Source organism: Macrobrachium nipponense, chromosome 31, assembly GCF_015104395.2.
Source record: "Macrobrachium nipponense isolate FS-2020 chromosome 31, ASM1510439v2, whole genome shotgun sequence".
Classification (NCBI taxonomy): domain Eukaryota; kingdom Metazoa; phylum Arthropoda; class Malacostraca; order Decapoda; family Palaemonidae; genus Macrobrachium; species Macrobrachium nipponense.
The window spans coordinates 28425363-28434884 of NC_061093.1; the positions used below are offsets into that span (position 1 = coordinate 28425363).

Here is a 9522-nt window from a genome sequence, read left to right on the forward strand (position 1 = left end):
GGACCAGCATTACACATAACACAGCCGATGACGAAGCAGAGGAAAGAAATGAGGCACATCTTCTGCAGTTTGCATCTGTCCCAAAGGAAGGTCAACACAGGAACCATGGAAGGCTGTCTAAAATCGTTGAAGTCCTTGGGACCAAGGCAGTTTAAAGCAAAAACTGGTGCGTCACTAGGTTTCAACCCTGGTCAGTGACCAGCATCCACCTAGTATAGGCATGAGTTGCCAGATGCCACAGATTCCTTGCTTTACAATCTTTGACTGTTTTTTTTTAACTGGTTTCAAGCTGGCGCTAGAAGATTATCCTAATGTTAAGACAGAAGATTTGTTAGCTATGAAAAATACAAATGATTAAAAAAAATTTATGTTTCATAGCATGCATGTGAAGGCAGCAAAATATGTTGGGGTTCTTTGATTTCAGTAATTTGACATACAGGTAGTTGTGCTTCATACTCACAGGGTCCTTTAGTAGTATTTGGACTGGTATTCTGTTTTGGGTTAGGTTCCCTCTGTGGATTCATAGTATACAGGCAGTCCCCGGGTTACGACGGGGGTTCAGTTCTTAAGACGCGTCGTAACCCGAAAATCATCGTAAGCTGGAACAACGTTCTTGAAAACATGTCCACAGGGAAAATTTCACTAATTTGCAATTTTTCTTAGGGCCCCGTATCTCTAAAATTATCACTAATTTACTTTTTTCATGTGCAACACTGTGAGAGAGAGAGAGAGAGAGAGAGAGAGAGAGAGAGAGAGAGAGAGAGAGAGAGAGAGAGAGAGAGAGAGAGAGAGAGAGAGAAATAACTCCTTACGGTTTCAATAGATTGAAATGAACGTCTGTAGGCAACTTTTTCCCCCTCCCATAAATACATATATTTCTCCAGAGAAGAGAGAAAGAGAGGACTGTGCAATTATGTTTGTCTGTCTATCAATTCTTTTGCTGAGAGCGAGAGAGATAAAAGGAAGAAATAGAAACACCAAATGTATGACAAGTATCTTGTGGAGAGAGAGAGAGAGAGAGAGAGAGAGAGAGAGAGAGAGAGAGAGAGAGAGAGAGAGAGAGAGAGAGAGAGAGAGTTGTCCTTACAGTATTTAAGAGAGAGAAATGGAATGATATTGTATTTAAAATACTCAGATCATGGAATTTTTCTGTGCTTACAGTTAAATAGTATTATTATTTGAAAATATAATAAACACGTGCATCTACCTTAAAAATTCTCTCATCTCAGTAAGAAAGAGGAATTATCCTTACAAGTGAAATGGAAAGGTCATTTTCATCTCTTTAAAATACGATCATTATGAATTTTGTAATAAATTTTTATTATTATTATTAGTACTTATTATTATTAAATAACTGAAATTATCAATAAACATTTTGCATACTAGTACCATAAAATTCTTTCATCTCGGTAAAAGAGAGAGAGAGAGAGAGAGAGAGAGAGAGAGAGAGAGAGAGATGAGAGAGAGAAGAGAGAGAGAGAGAGAGAGACGAGAGAGAGAGAGAGAGAGAGAGAGTGTGTTTATCTCTCTCTGTTCTCTCAAAAAATACTTATAACGCTTCCAGCGAAAGAAAGGGAGGGAGTTACCACTATGACACATTATTATCTTGTGTGGCAAAAGAGAGAGAGAGAGAGAGAGAGAGAGAGAGAGAGAGAGAGAGAGAGAGAGAGAGAGAGGAGAGAGAGAGAGAGTTAAACCTTAATTAAAAGTGACATGGATAGATTACTATGAGATTCAGGGTCTCTGTAACACGGTATTTTGGACTTTGCTCCATGTCAAAGCATCAGATGTAGCTGAAAGTTGACATATGTATATTTTACACCACACAAATTTTTGTCAGCATTATCAATAACCTAAAACCGATAGTTTCAATTTTTATAGAGTAAAATGATCTAGCCAACGCCATGGCCAATGATTACGAGCCAAGAGTTGAAAAACATTCATTACGTAAGCAAGGTAAACACCTTTTGATGAAATGTTGCCCCGCCCATCCACCAGACAGAAACTCCATCGGCTCTGAAACCCAAAGACTTTATGAATGGTGGAACGATACATAGATGTGGGTGGGGTATCAGTGCTAGCGTAGTAATACTACTGTAGTAGTAGTGCCGCTACAGTATAGCAGTAATATACATGAATTAAACGTTTAGGCCAACTACTGGTATCCTTGAGGATCATTTAGCACTTCTTACAACTACTCGAGAAATTAGTTTTTATAGCCAGAAGTTATATTTTCTAATCCAACAATGCCCAAGGTAGCCTTCAGTGTTATCCTGAATTATAACGAGGCGAAAGTGGGTGGAGCCTCATGAAGTCATCATTCTGACGATAATAATTATTGGTGAAGGTTTAAAGCCAATATACGGTACCGGCTATTTTTTTTTTTCCAGTAAATAGGTAGATAGCTAATAAATAAAAATTGCTTGATATTGGATATAGCAGTTATCAAATCAAGCTTGTCTACTGTGTTTTTGAAAATTACCAATTATTCCCTATACGTATCTTGTCAATCTTATTGTGACCTATAAAGTAGACTGTAATTTCTTAGGAAACCTATTTTGGGAGTTAGACTAGTAATCGAAGTGTTTTTGTATTTACTAACATGTTTTGTTGGTTTGTTTATTATGACAATTATCAGTGGTGAGGTTCCAGAGTTCATAAAGGTGTACTGCTTTGCTTGTATTTAAATTTGTATGTCATTATTGCCAGAGGTTTAGCCTTCGTTACGTATAGCCAATCACCAACGAGAAAGAGGGAAGAAATGCTGTCATAAGTTACGTAACGAGTGCGTTCGAAACCTTTTCTCTGAGTAAGTTGGCCGTCTTCAAAAAAAGTCACTTTTACATCATATAAGTACCAAATTTATTCAACCTACGTAATGCAGAATACAGTCAAAATTTATGTGTAGATATAATGTGTATTCTGAATAAGCGTGTATTTATGAAATGCTTAGATAAAAAGTTATTGTGAAAAAAAACCGTGTGTTACAAAGGCCCTGAATCTCATAGTAGTACGTATTGTATTTCTTTAAAATACTATCACATATGAATTTTGTGATTACAGTTATTATTTTATTATTATTATTATTGAAAGTATTAAAAAACAAAATAGTACAAGTACATAAAAAATCTTGAGTCTCAGTAAATGAGAGAGAGAGAGAGAGAGAGAGAGAGGGGGGGGGGGGGGGGGGGGGGGGGGGGAATTGGGGGGGGGGCATTTCAGGACCACGTGATTGCACACTGCAGCTCTTCCCCCAGCTCTTCCCCCTCCTGGCTGTCACAGAACTTGATATATCGACAGTTTTAGTACCTGGATCTCGAGAAAAAGGTTACTGGAAGTTACTTGAAGAAGACTGGGATTTCCTTCATTCTTCCATAAATTTTTAAATATTAAGCTAAAATCTTACTAATTCACTATGGTATTTTCTTTAATGAATTGATATTGCTGTATAAAATTAATATTAATATTGAGAATAGTAAATCATTATTTATCATACAAAAAAAAACATACATCTTTGTAGTAGAGAGAGAGAGAGAGATGAGAGAGAGAGAGAGACGAGAGAGAGAGAGACGAGAGAGAGAGAGAGAGAGAGAATTATTATTTTTATTATGTGATATCATTTCAACTTATTAAACTTACTAATACAGTATTAATCAAAATTAATATTTGAAAATTAGTAAATAATTTTTGTATTATAAAAATGTATTTAGTCATGAAAATAAACATCAAAATACACTAATTAGTGATTATTTTTATTTTCGTCGGAAAATACAAAGAGAGAGAGAGAGAGAGAGGAGAGAGACGAGAAGAGAGAGAGACGAGAGAGAGAGAGAGAGAGAGAGATGAGAGAGAGAGAGAGAGGACTGTGTAAACTATAAAGGATTCTTATCATAGTATGAATTTTTTTTTAAAAGTATCGTAAACTCGGAGCGTCGGAAGCGTCAGCGTCGTAACCTCGAACAAGCGTCGTAACCCAGGGCGGATTTTTCAATGATATTTAAGAAAAAGCGTTGTACCTCGGAACGTCGTAAGCCGGACCCGTTGTAACCCGGGGACCGCCTGTACTTAAGTTTGTACAGTTTATGGATCACACAACATGAATTTGGAAACATGGCTGCTTTAGGCCTTAGACTACCTGTACACATGCATTACGGCTTTCTGACTGTTGTTTTCATTTCTTTCTCATATGACTGAATGATATATCTTAAGATGATTTCATGGCAAGCAAAATAGCTAATTGTAAGTAACGGTTGTTTTGAAAAAAATAATTTATAAAAAATGAATTAACTAGAAAAATTTAATTATTTTGCTATTGTTTGTATTTCCACTGCCCTTTTCTTCAGTTTGCTAACAAACCATTGGAGTACTTATAATCCTTAATTCTCTGAAACCTACACTATTGTGCCATAATTGTTTACATCATTCAGTGTCTATCTGTCTTTAATATTTGAATATTGGCATGAAAAAAAATACCTAAATGATTGATTAGGGGAAAGGACTGGAGAGATCAAAGAGGGGAGATATTTTAAATGAGGATCACAAAACTCACTCAAATGACAATTTGAGATATATACTTAGCTAATGTCTCTGACGTCCGACAGAATTCAAAAACTCGCGGCACACGTCGGGGTGGCAGTAATAGGAACCATTCCCATTTTCTGACAGATTTTCTCTGTCGCCGGTGCTAGCAACAACTTTGTTGGTAGCTCCTGCATGGAATTCTTGCTTGCTTCGTGTTTCTCCGATTCGGATTCTTCCTCGCCTAAGCATGGGTGGAGCTCCACTTCCAAGTCGCGCCCTCTGAAAAGAACCTGGAAACCTTCAGAAGGAGGCGCTCTAGACTCCAGCCCAGAACCTTTTCCGGAGTACTCTCCCGCACCAAAGAGAGCAATGAGGTCTCCGGAATCTTTGCCCAGAAGGGATTTGCTCTTCTACCAAGAAGTTCGTGTTGGGCCTTCAAGCGAATCTTTCCTCTTTAGTAGGCTCCCTTTCAACAAGCAGGCTCAAGGAGCCTTCTCGCAGGAAGGACACCTCACTTCCAGTAAAGAGCTCTTTTAGGAGGCCATCTCCTAGTAGGAGGTCGGAGTCTAGTAGGCGCCTTTCTCCGAGAAGACCCCTTTCTCCTCCCAGAGGTTATGAAGACGATTCCTGTTATGCTTCGTCTCATCATGAATACGTGTGATGTATGTGAGAGTCTAACTGAAATTCAATGGAAGGATTTAACTGCATATGTTAAGAAGTTAGAGAAGGATAGGATAAGGAAAGCTTCGGCTAGAAATTCTAGTAGATCCTGCTCTGCGGAACAGGATAGTATCTCTAACCCTGTAGTAGCTTCGCCATCTTCTTATGTGGTTTCAGCTCCTTCCCCCCGCAGCGAACTCGTAGATGCGTCTTCCGAGAGAGCTGCTGTGGAAACGTCAATACGTAATTTGCTGAAGCAATTGCATGACATGGATCAAGGTAAGGATGAAGTGTACAGTGATGTGTGCAGTGTCCCCAGTGCAGTGGACTCCGCATCGCTCCTAGGCCTAGACCTCTTTCAGACTCCCATGCCCAAGGGAGGAGGAATGTCGAAAGCCGCAAGGGGGATGTAGAGTATCTCCAACGGTCAGGCGTCCCTTTAGCAGATCCTGTAGGCTCGTCCCAGGCTGCTTTGGATAGCTATAGAAAAAGCATCCTAAGGATGTTTTCCGCATGAGGAAGTAGCGATCAGCTCTCTTCAGTCGAATGCTCTCCTAGGAGTAGGATCTCCTCTTCAAGCAGAAGAAAGGAGCTAGAAAGTTTTCGCTCTTCCCGTAGAGAGAGAAGTGAGAAGTTCTCTCCCTTCAGGGATTATGACAGCTCTCCTAGAAGGCGCCAACGTACTGTAAGCCGCCACGATGATGGAGGTCATTTGCATTCTCCAAGACCTGTTATTTCGAATAGGCTCTCCTCAAGGGAGTCAAGCGCCTCTCCTCGCAGGCGTTAAGAGTCTGATCCGGGATTCGCGCCCCCCGACTGGGAGTCTCTCAAGAGTAGGTTCAAGCGCCTCTCCTCATAGGCGACAAGAGTGGAAAGAGCCTGTCCATGGGTTCACGCTCTACTCATGGAAGAGGATCAAGATTAGGCGCAAACTCCTCTCCTCGCAGGAGCCAAGAGCCTGAAAGGAGCCTGACAGATTCGCGCCCTACTCCTGGAAGACTCTCAAGAGTAGACGCAAGCACCTCTCCTCATAAGCGCCAAGAGCCTGAAAAGAGCCTGGGCTTGGAGTCACGCCCTACTCCTGATAGACGCTCAAAAGTAGGCGCAAGTGCCTCGCCGAGCAGGCGCCAAGAGCCTGGAAAGGTAGGCTCAAGAGCCTCTCCGCTCAGGTATCAAGAGCCTGTAGAGTGGCAGGAATCGAATGATTCTCATTACCCGAGGACAGGGAGTAAACATATCCCAGGGAATGAACTTGCTTCTTCCTCTTGTTGGCACTCGAAGGATAAGAGTCTCATACCTTCCAGGATGTCTTCACCTAAGAAGTCTCATTCGCCGAACGTGACCTTGGAGGAGGTCTCTGAAGAGGAAGAACCTAAAGAGGTAGGAGTCTTGGATTATAGGAGGCTTTCTTCTCTTCTGCTTCAGGAGTTTGGGGACTCGCTTAGCTCGGCTGATCCTCCTTCTCCAGGTTCTCTTCTTTCGAGTACCAAACTGGCAAAGTCAAGATGCGACCTACGCTGTCAATGAAGAAGGCAATAAAGTCTAGAGAACTGGCTCCTTGTTAAGAAGGAGGCAGGTAAGACTGTCTTCATGTGCCCTCCGTCTAGACTGGCAGGTAAGCTGGGTGTCTGGTACGACAGGAAAGGGCCGATGGGGTTAGGCCTCCCTTCTTTGGCTGACGCTGATTTTTCAGCAATAGTGGACTCATCTAGAAGGCGCTCTTTACTTTCTGCGAAAACGTCGTGGGGAATGTGCGAAACGGATCATTTGCTCAAGGATCTGTTTCGCACATTAGAAGTCTTCAACTTCATGGATTGGGCCTTAGGAGCCCTAGCAAAGAGAGCTCAAGATCCTGAATTCATGTCAATGGAAGTATTGACCAGTCTCCTTTCGTGCCTGGACAAGGCGGTCATGGATGGATCCACAGAAGTTGCCTCTCTCTTTGGATCAGGAGTGCTCAAGAAAGGTCCGTCTACAGCTCGTTCTTAGCCAAGTCAGTGTCACCTTTGCAGAGAGCCTCTTTACTTTTTGCCCTGCTCTCAGAATACCTGTTTCCACAGGAAACAGTTAAGGACATATCAAGATCCGTTTTGGAAAAGGCTAAGCAAGATCTTGCTCAATCGGCCAAAAGGCTTAAACCGGCTGTGCCTATGGCTAAAAGAGAGGGAGGGATGCAAAAGGCTTCGTTCCAACAGCCCTTTCGAGGACGAGCAACCTCTAGACCCACTATTAAGAGTAGGAGACCGTTCAAGAGAGGACGATCTTCTTGAAGACCATTCGCTAAGCCGCAATAAGACAGGAGTCCTCCTGACTCCAGTAGGAGCCAGACTTTGAAGTTTGCGAAAGTCTGGGCTCAGAGAGGGGCGGACAAACTGGTCCCTCTCATCCTCGAGAGAGGATATCTTATCCCCTTCAGGGAAAAACAAAAAAAAACCCCCTCCCCTTAACCTCTACGCCAAGGGAGTTGGCGGCGAGATACAGGGATCCTTAAAAAACCAAGCCCTCCTGCATCTGGTGCAACAGATGTTCGAAAAGGAGGCGATAGAAAAGGTTCAAGACCTTCAGTCCCCAGGCTTTTACAATCGCCTCTTCCTGTTACCGAAAGCCTCAGGGGATTGGAGACCAGTACTGGACGTAAGCGCCCTAAATTACTTTGTGATCAAAACAAAGTTTACAATGGGAGACGACTTCATCTGTTCTCGCAGCGCTAAGGCAGGGGGATTGGATGGTGTCCCTGGACCTTCAAGATGCCTACTTTCATGTACCCATTCATCTCTTGTCCAGAAAGTACCTAAGGTTTATGGTACAGGGCCAAGTGTATCAGTTTCGCGCCCTTTGTTTCGGTCTTGCCACAGCTCCCCAAGTTTTCACGGGACTGATGAAAAATGTGGCTCATTGGCTACATTTGAAAGGAATAAGAGTATCTCTGTATCTCGACGATTGGCTGATTCGTTCTCAATCCAGGAATCGATGTCTGCAGGACCTAAAGTCGACTTTGGATCTAGCTCAGTCCTTGGGACTGTTAATTAAAAAAAAAAAACCCCGGGGGAAAAGGAAATCCCAGATGGATCCCCAAGCAAAGCATTGTCTATCTGATGATTCTGATGGATTCTCGGGGTTTTCAAGTATATCCATCCATGGAAAGACGGGATTGAGGTATACAAAAGTGAAAACCTTCCTAGAGAAAGAACGATGTTCCGCGAGGGAATGGATGAGTCTTCTGGGGACCCTTTCCTCGTTGGAACAGTTCGTTTCTCTAGGAAGGCTTCACATAAGACCCCTTCAATTCTTCTTGGAGAATTGGGATCAGAGGAATCAGGAGCTTTTGGACTCCTTTCCTCTCTCCAGAGAAATAAAGACAAGAGCTCAGCTGGTGGTTAGAACAGGAAGACTCAACGAGGGACTATCTCTGCAGTTACCGAACCCTTCCCTAGTGTTGTTTACAGACGCTTCGTAAGTGGGATGGGGGGCTACTCTGGGCTCAAGAGAAGTGTCAGGCACCTGGAGTGGGGAACAGGTGTCCTGGCACATCAACGAGAAAGAGCTAGCGGCAGTGCATCTAGCTCTCATGCAGTTAGAATCCCAAGTCTCAAATTCAGTGTTGCAAGTGAACTCGGACAACACACAGCTCTAGCCTACATAAGGAAGCAGGGGGGGACTCACTCCCTCTCCCTTTACGAGAAGGCAAAAGAGCTTCTTCTGTGGGCAAAGGCTCGGAACATCTCGCTATTAATAGGTTTATACAAGGCGAAAAGAATGTGAGAGCAGACTTGCTGAGCAGGAGGGATCAAATTATTTCCACAGAGTGGACTCTGCACTCGGAGGTCTGCAACAAACTTTGGAACCTCTGGGGGAGGTCCAACATAGACCTGTTTGCAACGCATTGGAATGCGAGGCTAGAGAACTACTGCTCTCCGATTTCGGATCCGAGAGTAGTAGCAATAGACGGTCTCCTTCTAGATTGGAAGGGAATAGATGGGTATGCCTTTCCTCCTTTCAAGATCATAGGAGAAGTCATAAGAAAGTTTGTCTCAGTGGAGGGAGCAAAGCTGACCCTCATCGCCCCATTCTGGCCAGCTCAAGATTGGTTCACAGAGGTACTGGAATGGATGATAGATTTTCCAAGGTCCCTTCCCTTACGGAACGATCTTCTCAGACAACCCCACTTCGACAGATACCACAGAAACCTCCCCGCTCTCGGTCTGACTGCCTTCAGACTGTTGAAGGACTCGTCAGAGCGAGGGGATTTTCACGCGCAGCTGCAAAGGCAATTGCAAGAGCCAGAAGACCCTCGACTATACGCGTGTACCAGTCGAAGTGGGAGGTCTTCTGAAGGTGGGC

The 9522-nt window shown here is 43.1% G+C and overlaps 1 protein-coding gene across 3 annotated transcripts in view; it reads right to left on the reverse strand.

The window, feature by feature from the left end:
* The window catches only part of LOC135206733 (cohesin subunit SA-2-like), a 307211-nt gene that overhangs the window by 184882 nt on the left and 112807 nt on the right, over window positions 1-9522 (reverse strand). The gene's annotated exons all lie outside the window — the stretch shown is intronic.